The sequence below is a fragment of the Phaethon aethereus genome, assembly GCF_964289735.1.
Source record: "Phaethon aethereus genome assembly, chromosome: 10".
Lineage (NCBI taxonomy): Eukaryota > Metazoa > Chordata > Aves > Phaethontiformes > Phaethontidae > Phaethon > Phaethon aethereus.
This window is the reverse complement of record NC_138586.1, coordinates 14,557,894-14,571,215: the sequence shown is the minus strand read 5'-3', so window position 1 is coordinate 14,571,215 and position 13,322 is coordinate 14,557,894.

The following is a 13,322-nucleotide window of genomic DNA, read 5'->3' as shown; positions in this document are numbered from 1 at the left end:
TTTCATCTGAACAACGCAGAAGACATATTTTCCTACAGGAGCATTTATTCAAAATGGGAATTTCTAGTGAACAGTGGAAGCTCAGAGAGAAAATCAAATTTATGTCAATCAGCTTTGTAAAGAGCCATGTTAATCCAATCAGGCACAAAACAACACAGCAAGTGCTGTCTTACACATCCAACTGCAAAATTACTCAATCACCGTCAGCTGCTTCCATTGCTAAATGGGCAACAACCCAATGTTATTTGGGGAGCAACCAAAGGAGTAAAGCACTAGAAAAAATGGTCTATGCACAGACTGGAGCAGAAATGAGGTTTCCTGGCTGTTGTTATTTTGATGAGACGCAACCTCTGCCTCTACTGTCTCCTGGGGCTTCTGGCCAGCCAGCATCAGATGGCTTCACGTTTAAAAATATCCGTGAGCATGCAATAGGCATTGAAAAAGTGTGTTTTACCTTGATGAATGCAGCACATTAGAAATGGAGAGGGAGCTGGACTTGCAAGGCATTGACTGATCTAACAGAGAAGGTGAAAGGAACCACGAGAGAGGGAAGGAAGCAGGATGAAAGCTGGCTTGGCCCAGAAGCAGCCCCCGGCCCCCGCACGGGGAGACCTGGCCTGCGGACGTCTCCAAAACACACTCATCAGAGCAGTTCAGGGGAATGCTGGGTCCATTCAACAGGTCAGATGCAGGAGCCTCAGGACAGCATTTCCCCCTCTGTGCGATGGGAGACAGCAGCTCTCTGCTTGGTGCCTTCCCACCAGCTGCAGAGTCCCCTTCCTTCCCTCTCCGGTCTCCAGCAGGATTTTTGCAGCGACAAGGGGCACAGCCCTGCTCCACAGCTGCCCCTGGCCAGCACAGCGCAAACGTTTTGCTCTGAGTTCCTCTGGAGGTCAGGCTGCAGGAGCCTCCCTCAAAGCAACGGGCCATCAGGGCAATCTCTGGGAGGACCAAGCCTGGATCTCCTGCTCTACAAGACCAGGATGAGCAGAGATGCTCAGCCAAGTTCGTTCTAGGCTTTTTGGGTACTTGCAGGAACTAGCGGACTTTGGCACATCCAGAACTGGGTAGCATCTGGGTTATGGGTTTTCAGAACAGGGCAACAGTTACTGCATTAATAATAATGGTTAAAACCAGAAAAAGCACTAGAGAAAGCTGTTGGAAAGAGTCCCACTGAGCTTTGCCATTCCTGGAAATAACTCCTGGTAGGCCTCTGATGTTCTGCCAGCTTCTTAAACAGTTTAAACATTACTAAAAACACTTGAGTGCATTGTGAACCTCCCCCGGGGGAAAAGCGAGGCAGGCAGCTAGAGCCCACCCCACTGCCCTGGGTACATCTGATGCGGCCTCGCTGCACCACATGGGAATGCCAGGCACGGGCATCTGGAGTGGGCCAAATGGTGCGGCAACCCCGTCCTGCTGCATGGGTTTAAGCTGGGTTAAAGTTTCTAGTCTAATTTTGTCCAAAAAGAGGTGAGAAGGGAAGAAGAATTAAAGGGAATGGGCGCAGGTAAGAGGTGGCAAAGGAAAGGAATGGATGTTGTACCTCCGCAGCTAGAACTCACCCCAAAGAAGATGAGAGCTATTTCAGCAACCACAAAATAGAAAAGTTAGGATGAAGCCTGCCTAGAAACCTGCCTAGTAACAGAGTGATAAATTAAGTACATCTACTTATGGTATCTGTATGCCGCAGCTTTACAGGACTGTTTAGGTAAGGAAAGCGGGGCTTGGCCCCGGCGCGGGGCTCCCCGCTCTCCGAACTCACCCCTGCAGACGGTCCTTGCTGCAGCAGCAGGAAGACACCCGCCACTCGCTGTCTTACAGCATCACGTCTGCAGCATGTGCAAAATTTAATCCTAATAGGTGGCCAGCTGCTAGTCCTTCCTAACACCCTGAACCTTGCTAGAATTTCAGGAGTATGCTTTTTCCCCTGTGTTTATAGAATTACAATAATTACGTATTTCTTTCACACAGTATTTGCATTACAGTGGTTTAATTCATTTGCTGTAGTCCATAATTAATATTTTCAGTAAAGTGCTTTCAAAATCCCTCTTTTGGCATGCTCTGCTCTTATTGCTCCCAGCTCATGACTGGGTTCCCCGGTGTTTTTACCATCTTAGCCCCACATGTCTGGTGAGGCATGTCTTTGCCAAAAATACAAAGAGAACTCCTTTGCACACCCTTGAGTTTAGGGTCTTTTTTCTGTCTTTGACTGATAAAGTCTTAGAGCCATTTGTCGAAGAATAAAAAGCAACCTTTCCCACAGAGTTCTTCCCCTAGAGAATGTCAATACTTGTCAAACGGATGAAAGCATGATCCTGTGCGTGCTGCAGGGAAATGCAAAATCAATTTGCGTCTCTCATATTCTAACTGCTTTTGGGAAGTAGCAAAACAGGGAAGGCGAATGCCAAGGTCACCGGAGTCTCTGAACTCACAAAATCGCCCTCCTTCTCTCACTGAGGTCTATTTTCAAGCTGCCAAAAAGAGAATAATTTGAAAACCAGTTTACCTCTTGTTTCCTCATTACCCATTCTCATATTTTGCTCATTTTTCTGAACGGCCTCTGAATACAAGATTTTCAAGTGTTTCAACCACTATAGCTTGCCAATGGCTGAAAGGCGCACAGCAAGGCTGGCATGTCGCAGGAGCTCTTTACTCCTCTTGCACTTGAGGAAATGAAAAGGTAGAAGCTGTGTCTCGCCGGCTGAGGCATCTCTGCTGCAGGTTGCCATCTCGTACAGGCGCTGGAAACTCCATGGCCACTGGGTGTCAGCATCTGTGCTTGGACGCAGCGGAGGAGGCAAGCAGGCGCAGCATCGCTTCCACCAGAATGCAGTATTTAGTGCATAAAAATTAAATAGAGGGGACAGTAGTGCTCTCACTGTAAGATAGATGAGTTTTGTTCTTTTTGTACTGCTAAGCGGAGAAGTGTCACACCTTTGCTCCATCATTCAGTGCCGTGCTGACTGCCAGGGAACGTCACCCCTGGTGTCTTGGGGCATTACGACCACGGCCCAGCGCTGCTGCACTGACCGGAGCTGCGTCTCCCATGGCATGTGCCAGCCAAATCCAGGCCCTGCCCCTGCCCCGCCTCCCATGCTCATGCCACTGAGCACCACAGAAATACCCCATCAGCTCAAACTGGAGGCTTGGCTGAGTGCAGACTGTGCCCTGTTGTATGTCCCTGCCTCATTCTGGCAGCAGCTCCTGCATGCCCAAGCCACCATGGGTCTCAGCACCCACCCCAGAGCCACCATGGTTCTCAGCACCCACCCCAGAGCCACCATGGGTCTCAGCACGCAACCCGGAGCCACCATGGGTCTCAGCACCCAACCCTGAGCCACCGTGGGTCTCAGCACCCATCCCAGAGCCACCATGGGTCTCAGCACCCAACCCTGAGCCACCGCAGCTCTAGGGAGTACCTAGATCTTGAAAGGACGTAAAGAGGCACAGCCTTTCTGGCTTCAGCTTCCATCTGTCGAGGCTTTGGGAGTGCAGTAACTAATGATATCATCTAAAATCTAAAGAGCTTCATGGGCCACGTCAGGTTTGCAGCTCACTGCCTTGTGCAGTGGGGTACATTTGAGAGCACTGTCAAGCTGTTTATGTCTATGTATAAGCTGAATTTTCTCAGGAGGGTCTGTGGTTCTCATAGCTTCAAGGCAAACAAGTACAGATGATGCATGTGCTTAACAAAACAATTTGAAGCAACATATTGTGGCTGAGCTGTCTGAACAGCTGAAACAGCTCTGCAAACCGTCTGTGTCAAGATCCTCTTCCCAGAGTACAGAGAGATAAAACAACCAGCTGAGAAATGACGGCCACCGTGAGGTTTGCACCAAAACCGAGTCTTCGCCTCCCTGCCATCCTGGGCTGCTTGCCTCCTGTGCCAGCTCCCCGTCCAGACGGGTCATGGGAGTGCTCTGCTCAGGAATTAAAATGCCATTTCAGCAAGTGTTATGCCACCAGACACATTTAAAAAAGAAAAGAACACTAATTTAAAAATCCTAAACATGGCCTCAACATTTCCTTTTCTGATCGCTCTGCCCAGGAAACCAGCTCAGTGTTTAAGCAGGTCTCACCCCACAGTGAGCTGCGTGCAGGTGCATCCTTAAGCACAGGGGCTTGACAGGCGTGCTGGCAGCCCTGCGGTGGTCCCTGGCCGCGCGTGCACGCCTCTCCGGCAGCAAAGACAGCCCGCGTAACACCTCCGCCTCCCCCGAGATCCCGGCTTGGGCTGCATTGCCCTGCCTTTGCTGGAGGTGCGAAAGGCCGCCCCAAGCTCCTGCAGTGGGGGGATTTGAGCCACAGCCATCAGTCATCATCTGCAAATTATGTTTTTTCTCTCCTTGCCTGGGAAGCTGTGAATGGAGGAGGTAAAGGCATGTCACACCTTTAGTGCTCTTGGATGTCCCACTTCACCAAAGCACCAGGGACTCACAGGAGTCATTTTCATTCAGAAAAAAACCCAAGTAATAAATATCAGGGGCTTTTTTTTACAAAGCAGGGAACACCCTCCTTTAATAGAATTCACTTATCTAGATATCTTTATGATTTAAGAACAAAAGAAGACTGGCAGAAAGTTCTTCACTGGAATTTCAGGAAACATGACGTTCTTGGGAGAGGAAGTTCTTCATTTCAAGGCTAAAATCTGTAAACACACCACTCCCTCACCACCCCAGGCACAGGGTCAAGCTCTGAGCACTGAACATCTATTTATCTGCTCACATCTGGAAAGAAAGGTTGCACTGGAACATACGCCAGATAAACCGAAGATGCCAAGTGCCACATGTGAACATGTGCTGCTGTAAGTGTCCGACCGTCCCCAGCTCCATCCTGCTCCGGTTCTGCTGTTGATCCGCCTGCGTGCCGACTGCTGTGGCAGCCCACAGCCAGCCTTTTCTGCTGGTCTGCTTGTGCAAAACCTGACCTTCAGAAGGACTGCAGCCTCCTGGTCATGCTGACCTCCCCTCCCCAAGCACCTCTCCCTGCATGGCCGTGACACGCAAGTGCAACTTCAGTAACAGCAAACAGATGCAAAGGGTGTGTCAAACAATCCGGTGCATACAGCTTTCTCCATGGAATGGCTACAGAAAATGTACACAGGAGAAGAAAACAGAGACAACAGACGCAGGTTCCCATCCCTGGGACCATCTAGGTACCCGAACATCCTTTGCACCTTGGGCCAAGGCCGCTCCGAGAGCCTGGGAGAGCCACCGAGAGGTCCCCAGCTGATGCATAAAGCCCAGGAGATGGATGAAGTCCTTGCCTTTTACCTGATGGTGTTCCAGCTCTTAATTGTTGAACTGGAAATATGTCCCAACCTTTGCGACTCTCCAATTGGTCTTGGCTGGTAGCCGCCCAGAAGTTCGTGCCCATGCTGCCAGTTTATTTAGAAACGCTCACAGTGAGAAAGCAATAACCTTGCTGCCTGCCAGGTTCTGCTGAGTCCACTTTCAACAACAGAGAGCTTAAAAGGCCAGCAACACAATTTATTTTACTGAAGCAAAAGCATGAAGTTCCTGGCTGCACAGTTGGAAATGCAGCAACAAAGAAAAGCATTAAAAAAGTCAGACAGTGCAAGCAGAAAGCAGGCTCTCAGCCCTTAAAGCCACTCACCCGTCTTTTCTCAACTACACCAGCTAATGGCAGCCCAACAGGACATTACCTCAATGCTGTGGCTCTCCAGAGCAGTCTGAGACTGGCTCCAATAATACTCAATGTCCATGAAAATGCTGTTGCAGGTAAATTGCTTACATGACTCTGTGCAGTCAGGCTTGGGCTAGTCAAGCTGGTTGGTTCTGGATGCTTCTGAGAATGCAAATGAAACATTGCTTCATGCAACTTGGGGCTGGCCTCAGGGCTGGGAACACACAACCTTCACGATCCCTCGACTTCCTACTTGCAGGAGATGCACTGACTTGGCATGGCCTCGTCTGCCTTCCTCCAAAATCGTGGCATTTTTCATGGCTTTGCTAGGACTTGGAAGGACTGTAGCACAAAAATAGTGCTCTTGCTTCAAGATGTTTGTTCCTCCCACGCTTTGGGACACGCCGCTGGGGAGGTCAGAGGTGCCGCCATGCAGATGGCTGCCTGGCGCCCGCGCCCTGCCCCTGGGAGGCGGAGGACGTAAGGGCCGAGCCAGGCCCCCTGCTGCAACCCCGTACCAGGAATTCCTGCCTGGATGCAAGAGCTGGGCCCTCAGTAGGCTTTTCGGTTGCTGTTACTGCTGCCTCACCAGAAAGTGCACTTCCAGACCCGGAGCACTCCACTTGTTAGAAACCTGCTTCTAATTCCTAGTTTATTTCTGGCCCTTTTTGTATGCCGCTGTTTTCATTTAGCCTAAACAGCTCCTCTCCCTCCTTAGTCAGAACAAGCGTTCCCTGATGTCCTGATGGAGAGCTTTCTTCACCCATCTTTGGCTGCTAGGAGGAACGAGCCAAGCTTTCTCCCCTCTTCTCATTAAAAGGGCTCCCTACGGCCCCGCCTGGGCCTGCGTCCCCCCGCCGTGCCTATCGCGGGGGCTGCTGCTCAGGCCCGACACACCGTCCCGTCTATTTTTTAAAGCAGAAGTGCCAACTAACTACAGTGCAGCGGGCAATATCAACCACACTCCTTTACCCTCAAGGAGTAAAGCTCTGGCTAAGGAAAACCACCGTTTGTTCACCGTGGTTTGCTGCATCACCCGCTTCGTTGCACGGAGCCAGTGACGCGTCCCACCATTTGCCAACCGCCATCGCAGGGCAGCCTGGCGGAGGGCGTGGGCGGTTTTCTCTTCAGCAAGACCGAGGGACGGTGCGAGGTGGGCCGGGTGCTCGCGTGAGCGTTACCCCACCTCTGCGCCAGCCTTGCGGCTGCGCTGCACAGAGAAGGGGAGTACTTAGCCGAGAGGGCTAAACATTGCCGCGGCTTCCCGGGTGAGTCACTGCCACCTGCGGGTCCTCTCTGAAGACATTTTGGGACGTGAGCTATTGGTGCCTGTAGGGGGGGAACCCCCAGCACAGCTGAGATCTCTGCTGGGCATTTGCACTTACCCGTTGCTTTGAGCAGTATCAGGATCTTTGGGAAGCGTGGGCTCCGCAGGAAGGGCACCTGAAGTCTTCCTCCCCCAAAAGTTGCAGAAGAGCTGTTCTAGCCCTCAGTCCAGGAAAAGGACCCTGACTAAAATCTTCAGTGGCTTTGATGAGCATCTGTCACTAGCATCTGCCTGTTCTTCTGCAGGAGGAGACACTGACATCAGCAGCACGCACAAATGTAAAACTGCTCTAAATTTTAACAAATGCAACCAGGCAGCGGTCTAACAGGCACCAGCCTACAGATAGTTTTTAGTGCATCAGCAATTCAAATAACTCAAAATGCAACAATTAGATCCTATTAAAAACATATGTCGGATAATTAAGCTGTATTTTAATTAAACATTAATTTATCCAATTTGTTGAACTAATTACAATTCAAGCACAAGGAAGTTCAGAACAGCGGATTTAACATGCCCCTGTGTGAGGCTGCATGATTCACTTTTCAAGTCACCTAACACCTAAGTGTTGGTAGCCCACCGGAGTGACAAAGCAGCAGCCGTTGTCCCAGGAAACTGCTGGGGAAATTGTATTTGTATGCTAAGAGATGCTCCATTTTCTGGGGAAGCAGAGCATAAGGCAACATTCATGAGGGATGTAATACATAACCAGGATTGCTTCACAGTCTTAATGTTCCACAATAATTTTTCACCCATTGGCTGCTGTGAGGAGTCTGCGTAATTCTCTTGCTTTCACCACCCCAGCGCAATCAGAGTTGACTCTCTCAACTGTTAGACTGTTAACTCTGTCGCCGTTAGACACTTAGCCACTTGCTAGGTCCCTCCCAAAATCTTTGAAGCTGTGGCACAGGAGGCCAGGCTTTTGCAACCTTTTCTGCAGTGGCACTGCTGAGCAGAGTGGAGTAAACCCCGCGGGGCAGGGTGCCAGGAGATGCTGTGCTGGGTGGTAAAACAAGCACCCTCCCGGCGGGAGCACGCAGGAGGGCTGCCCGGAGCAGCGTGCGGCTCAGGGAACGCTGCACCGCCGGACCCTCCCTCCCCGCGTACCGACACACCCTCCTGCCGTCAGCAGAACCCATGATTTAGCACAGTTTTAAGCAAAATTTTTCAGTGTGTAGCTCAGGCACTTGACTGTTCGTTAAGGATCTTCTGGCATGGCTCTTTAATCGTCAAGCATGCCGTGCTGCATTGATTGTCTGTCTCATATATATCTAAAATCACTCACCTGAAGGCTCTCCGTCTCCATGTTGTTACGGGATTGCAGCATCCCTGCACAGCCGAGAGGGACTGACACATCACACCATAGATATTTTGTCGACTTCTGGCAGCTTCAGAGCACAAGTTTCAGTGTGGGTAAAAGCAAACAAGCAGAAGACCTGAGACGTAAAGGAAAGTGAGGGAGAAGCAGCAGTCAATAAGAACTTCATAGTTAAAAGTGAAAAAATAAGAGCATTTTTTTGGTACATGCAATCCCACCACTACATTATCACTAGAACAGCCCACATTTCACAGTAGCACCTACAGCCACATTTGATCTCCCCATCACAGGTTTCCTCCCCAGCTGTTCAGCTCTTCCCATTTTTTCAAGGGAAGACTGAAGCACGATGACATCTCCTGTTGCTCTCTGGGGCCTCTGGGATGTGTGTGTTCATGTGTGCAGATGTGTGCGTACATCTGTCCATCTCTGTTCTTCTGCTGTACCTGCCTGAGGCTTGGTGATCTTTGTACGCTTTTTCCCAGGAAAAACCTTCTGATGCCTTTTCCGCCCCAGTCTGAAATGGAGACAAAGCCAAGTGCGGTTCTTGGCTCGCTATGTAGCTATCCTAACGATACTATGACCCAGGGTCGAAACCCATCCAAGACACATCTGCATCTTTATCGCATGATGGACACTGCTTTTGGAATGCCAGATTAGCATAATTTGTCTGCAAGAATATCAGACACCTTTCATTAGCTCAAAGCTAAACAATATTTCTGAAGAGCTGCTCGGGGTTTGCTTTTTTTTTAAAAATAGATTTTTCCTTTGGAATTTGGGTCTCCATATCCAGGGCCCTCATGGCTCCAGCACATCAGATGACTGCAGGCAGCCTGCTGACTTGGAAGGGAAGAGCACTGGCCACGCTCCACGCCAGCGATGAGCCTCTCTGTAGGGCTGTCTAGAAGAAAGGCACTAATGGTTGACACGAGTGTCTCTAGAGAGAAAAAGGCACTAACCACACTGTTCATGCTGACGCATTACCTAATTTTAGCATCTTTAAATTATCACTCAGATAAAAACCATTGCTGACTCACGAAGTCACTAAAACAAGGAGAGCCGTGCTGAGGTGGGGTCCCTTGAGGCTCCTCAGCATTGTCTCTGAACCGTGTCCCCAGTGCCACAGCCTCTGGGGAGCTGCTCTTACCTTCTGCGAGCATAGGACTGAAGGAGCAGGCCCTTGTCCCCAAGCTACCAGAGCTGACTCCGTGGATGCTGCACCCCAGACTTGGCTCTGTGGGGCAACATGTCACAGATGTAGATGAGCCAGCTCAGGTCTGGAAGCCAAGTTGCTCAGCCACACGGCTTTGTGGCTGAGCAAACGTGGCCAGCCTTGCTTCTGGCTTCTGCGGGGGGAGGCTGCAAGCCTTCCACTCGGGAAGGTGCTAGTTCAGAGGCTGACCCCACAGTAGACCCCCCGATGCAGGTCACACAGGGCCGTCTGTTTGCTGGGTCGGAGCCTCTACGTGCACGCGCAGCTTTGCAGGCAGCCCGCCCGCACAGCTCCCATCTGCTTTGGGAAACGAAGCAGCCAACACATTTCAGCACCATTTCCAAGGAACTATTTTCACTTGATCAGTCCCAACTGAGAACAAAACACCACCACGCACGCTGTTTGTAACACAAACCTGTATATCTGAGGTTTGAGGACTCACACGAAACTTCCAGCAGGTGCTCCGACCAGGCAGCCCCAGGGCAGGGCTTCTTGAGGCACCGCCATGGGTAATGCCTACAGGAGAAGCAAAGCTGCTCTGGGGACAACCTGACTTTGGTTAGGTTGCAGAGCACTAAATCCATTCTTCAAATTGAGGTAATTTAAAAAATGTCAATTTAAAAAGTTATTCCTTGAGGGAGCAAGGAGAAGAGGGGGAAGAGTTTATCACCATCTTTGTATTTCACAAGTTTTGAGGTTGGAAGTGTTGGGATATCTGCTGACATTAATTTTTGTGATTAAGCAACTGTGGGCCATACTTCCAGTGTGGGAGGAGAAATGAAAGTAATCCTCATCCTCATTTTTTGTTGGGTTTTTTTTTTTTGGTCAGGACATATTTTTCACTCAGGAAAGATTTTAACTGGGGACAGATGAAAGAAAGAGAGGGCACGTTCATTTATTTATTTTCTGATAGACCATGAAAAAAAATTAAGAGTGATTAAACCAACAAACTTTCTTTAATAAATTAATAGCAGCATCACAAAACCCTGATGTGAATGACCCAAAGGAAGTTGGGTAAGTGACAGTATTTAACCATTCACAAAAATGTTATCACCCGCTGGCCGGGAGAGAATGCAGGCGCTGTAAGGCAGTCCCCTTGTCTGTTTATCTAAACAAGTGACATACATCAGTACGGGTCCAGCTGAGTCACAACGCTCGACATATTTACAGTTCTGGTGCTGAATTTTTAAAAACATTTATAAAAATTCTGTAAATTCTCTGTTCAATTCCCATTATTTACATCCAAATATAGTAGGTTCCTTTTTTTGCCCATACAAGAGAACTGGCGAGGGTAGGACATGAAGGCTCCTATGCCTAAGACAATGCCTGTGTGTGGACTTACACTGAGTTTGAGGATGCTGTGGAAAATGACCTATTCACACATGACCTATTCACACATGTGCTAGAAGCTACTGTAATTCAACTTATTGCTAAATGCTTTCGAAGTCTGTGATTGGCTTTTAAATACATATATATGTATATATATATGTACACACACACACATATATACATGTTTGGAAAAGATGTGCTATGAATTCACCCAAGGGGGGAAAAAAAAAAAAGAACTTAAAAAGCAATGTGATCTTTCTGATTTTTCTGTACTGTTTGAGATAGCCAAATCTGACTCAGAGCAAAGGGCAGTTACTGAAGGCACCAGTCTGTGTCTCTGGCCAGTCCTTTCCCTACTGGTTACCAGAATTTTTGGTGAATTCCCGAGCATTCAAGCCCGTGGCAGCATCAGCAGGCTGGCACATGGTGCCTCTCTGCTGCCTTCTGCAAGTAGCAAGCTGCGCTTCGCACTGGGATACCTTGCCTGGCTGCATGCAAGTACTATGGATTTTTTCCAGGAGGGATGAGGGAGAAGAGAGGACCACCAATTTCAATGCATCCAGCTGGGAGCAGCCCAGCAGCAGGTGCAACCCAAATGTTATGTTTCAGCAGTGGCCTCAGCAAGGTTGTTGCTGTACACAGCAATGCAACGGCACAATGTTACACCAAAGCACTACCAGAATTTTCCATGTCTTCTGCAAGTTAATTTTGGTGGGATGAACACAAGTACAAGCAGTTCATGTTAGTAAATTGGAATTTATCCATGCCTAGTGTAAGCTTTTCTGTTCTGAGGATTTTCATAGCCAGAGGCTGTCAGTGATGCTAAATGCATCCATGTTAGACGGGCACTGCAGCATTTGTGTATTAGTTAATGAAGATGTAAAAACCTTATGGGTGATAGCTGGCATTAGACAATATTCTACACAAGGAAAATTGCATTGAGAGGCATCACCCCAGAGGCACAGTGCCAGAAAGACACAATGCCTTGGAGGGTTTGTCTACAGAGGAAAAATAATTCAAATTATACATGGTGTGAATTAAAAGCAGATTACTTAAACTGCATTAAATCCCAATGTGAATGCTTTCATTAAGATGTAAGTGGTGTTAATATGATATACTATAATTTACTTTGGGAGTGAAATGGAATAAATCAAATTTAAAAGTTAAACCAGATTAATCTTCCATGTAGACTAACTCCAGGTTTGCTTCCTTCCTATCCCTGGTCACTGTCTGCTTTTGAGCCACGTCACCAGAAAATGATTCCAGTCACATACTCTGCCCAGCTCTGCCCACCCCCTCCTGAGACAGGAGAAATGAGCAGGGACCCTCATTTAAGCCTCTGTCCTGAGCATACCCCAGGGAGACGTATCCTGCCCCTCACAGCCTGCCCCCGACCAGCACCACACGCACAGCAGCTTCTGCTCTGCACCCAAAGCAGTGTTTTATCACCAGCACTGCAAGTCCCAGGATGCTGAAAAACAAAAGCAAATGCTAAACAAGCTAAGGAATAAATAGATGTGAGGACCAAGAAGACAAGAGCTCTTACAAAGCCAGAGCTCTCTTCTCGAGGTCAACCAAGACCCTCATCATCCAAGCAATCTGTGAAGGCAGTGCCAGCCACGCTGAGCACAGCTTGCTCCATCCCAGAACTGGGGATCATCTATAAGACCAAAGGAGGCCTTTTTATACATCTGAGGCGCTCCATTTATAAAATGGTTAAAGCGGACAACTGGGGTTCGCCCTGTTTCTTGGGGTTCACCCTGTTTCTCCTGCTGCTCCTCCAAGTGTGCAAGTGATCCCAGCCAGGATCGCAAAACCACACCCATAACCGCATTCCCCACCTTCCTAGGGGAGCCAGAGCCTCCTGGAGAACAGAAAGAGAAGAGCAGGATTGGAGAGGGAGTCAAAATTGAACAGAGGTTCCTTGAAGTGCAAGATTGCCCCGATATGGCAGCAAGCCAGTACTCGCACCAGGACATGTCTGGCCAAGTGCCTGCACAGCCGCTGCGCTTTCATGATGTCTCTCTGCCAGGTTTCTGTACAGTCTTTACACGGCACAAATAGGGGTGAGGATTTAAAGTATATATTTACTGTCAACTTGAAAAAGAAAGTTTTGCTGACCAAGTCTAATAGCGTGTATTTGATATATAACTATTAACGTGCCATTCTGGACTCCAGCAAATGCCACCTGAGATAAATATTCAGCATTTTTGTTCATGCACTGGAAGAAGAATTCAAACATTTTGTCCATGACATATGCAAAGTAACTAATAGTTCTGATCTAGTATTAACAGTAAATATAGAACCTTAAACTTCACTGCAGTATATTAATATATACGGTTTTAAGTACTGGACTGGAAAGACAACTCTTTTTTTTTTTTTTTCTTAAAAAAAAAAAAGCTTTGTTCAGAATGCAATATTTACATTGTCCTGTTTTACACAATATATTTTGGCTACAGATACACCGTAGCAAAAGGCTGTGTGAGGCACCT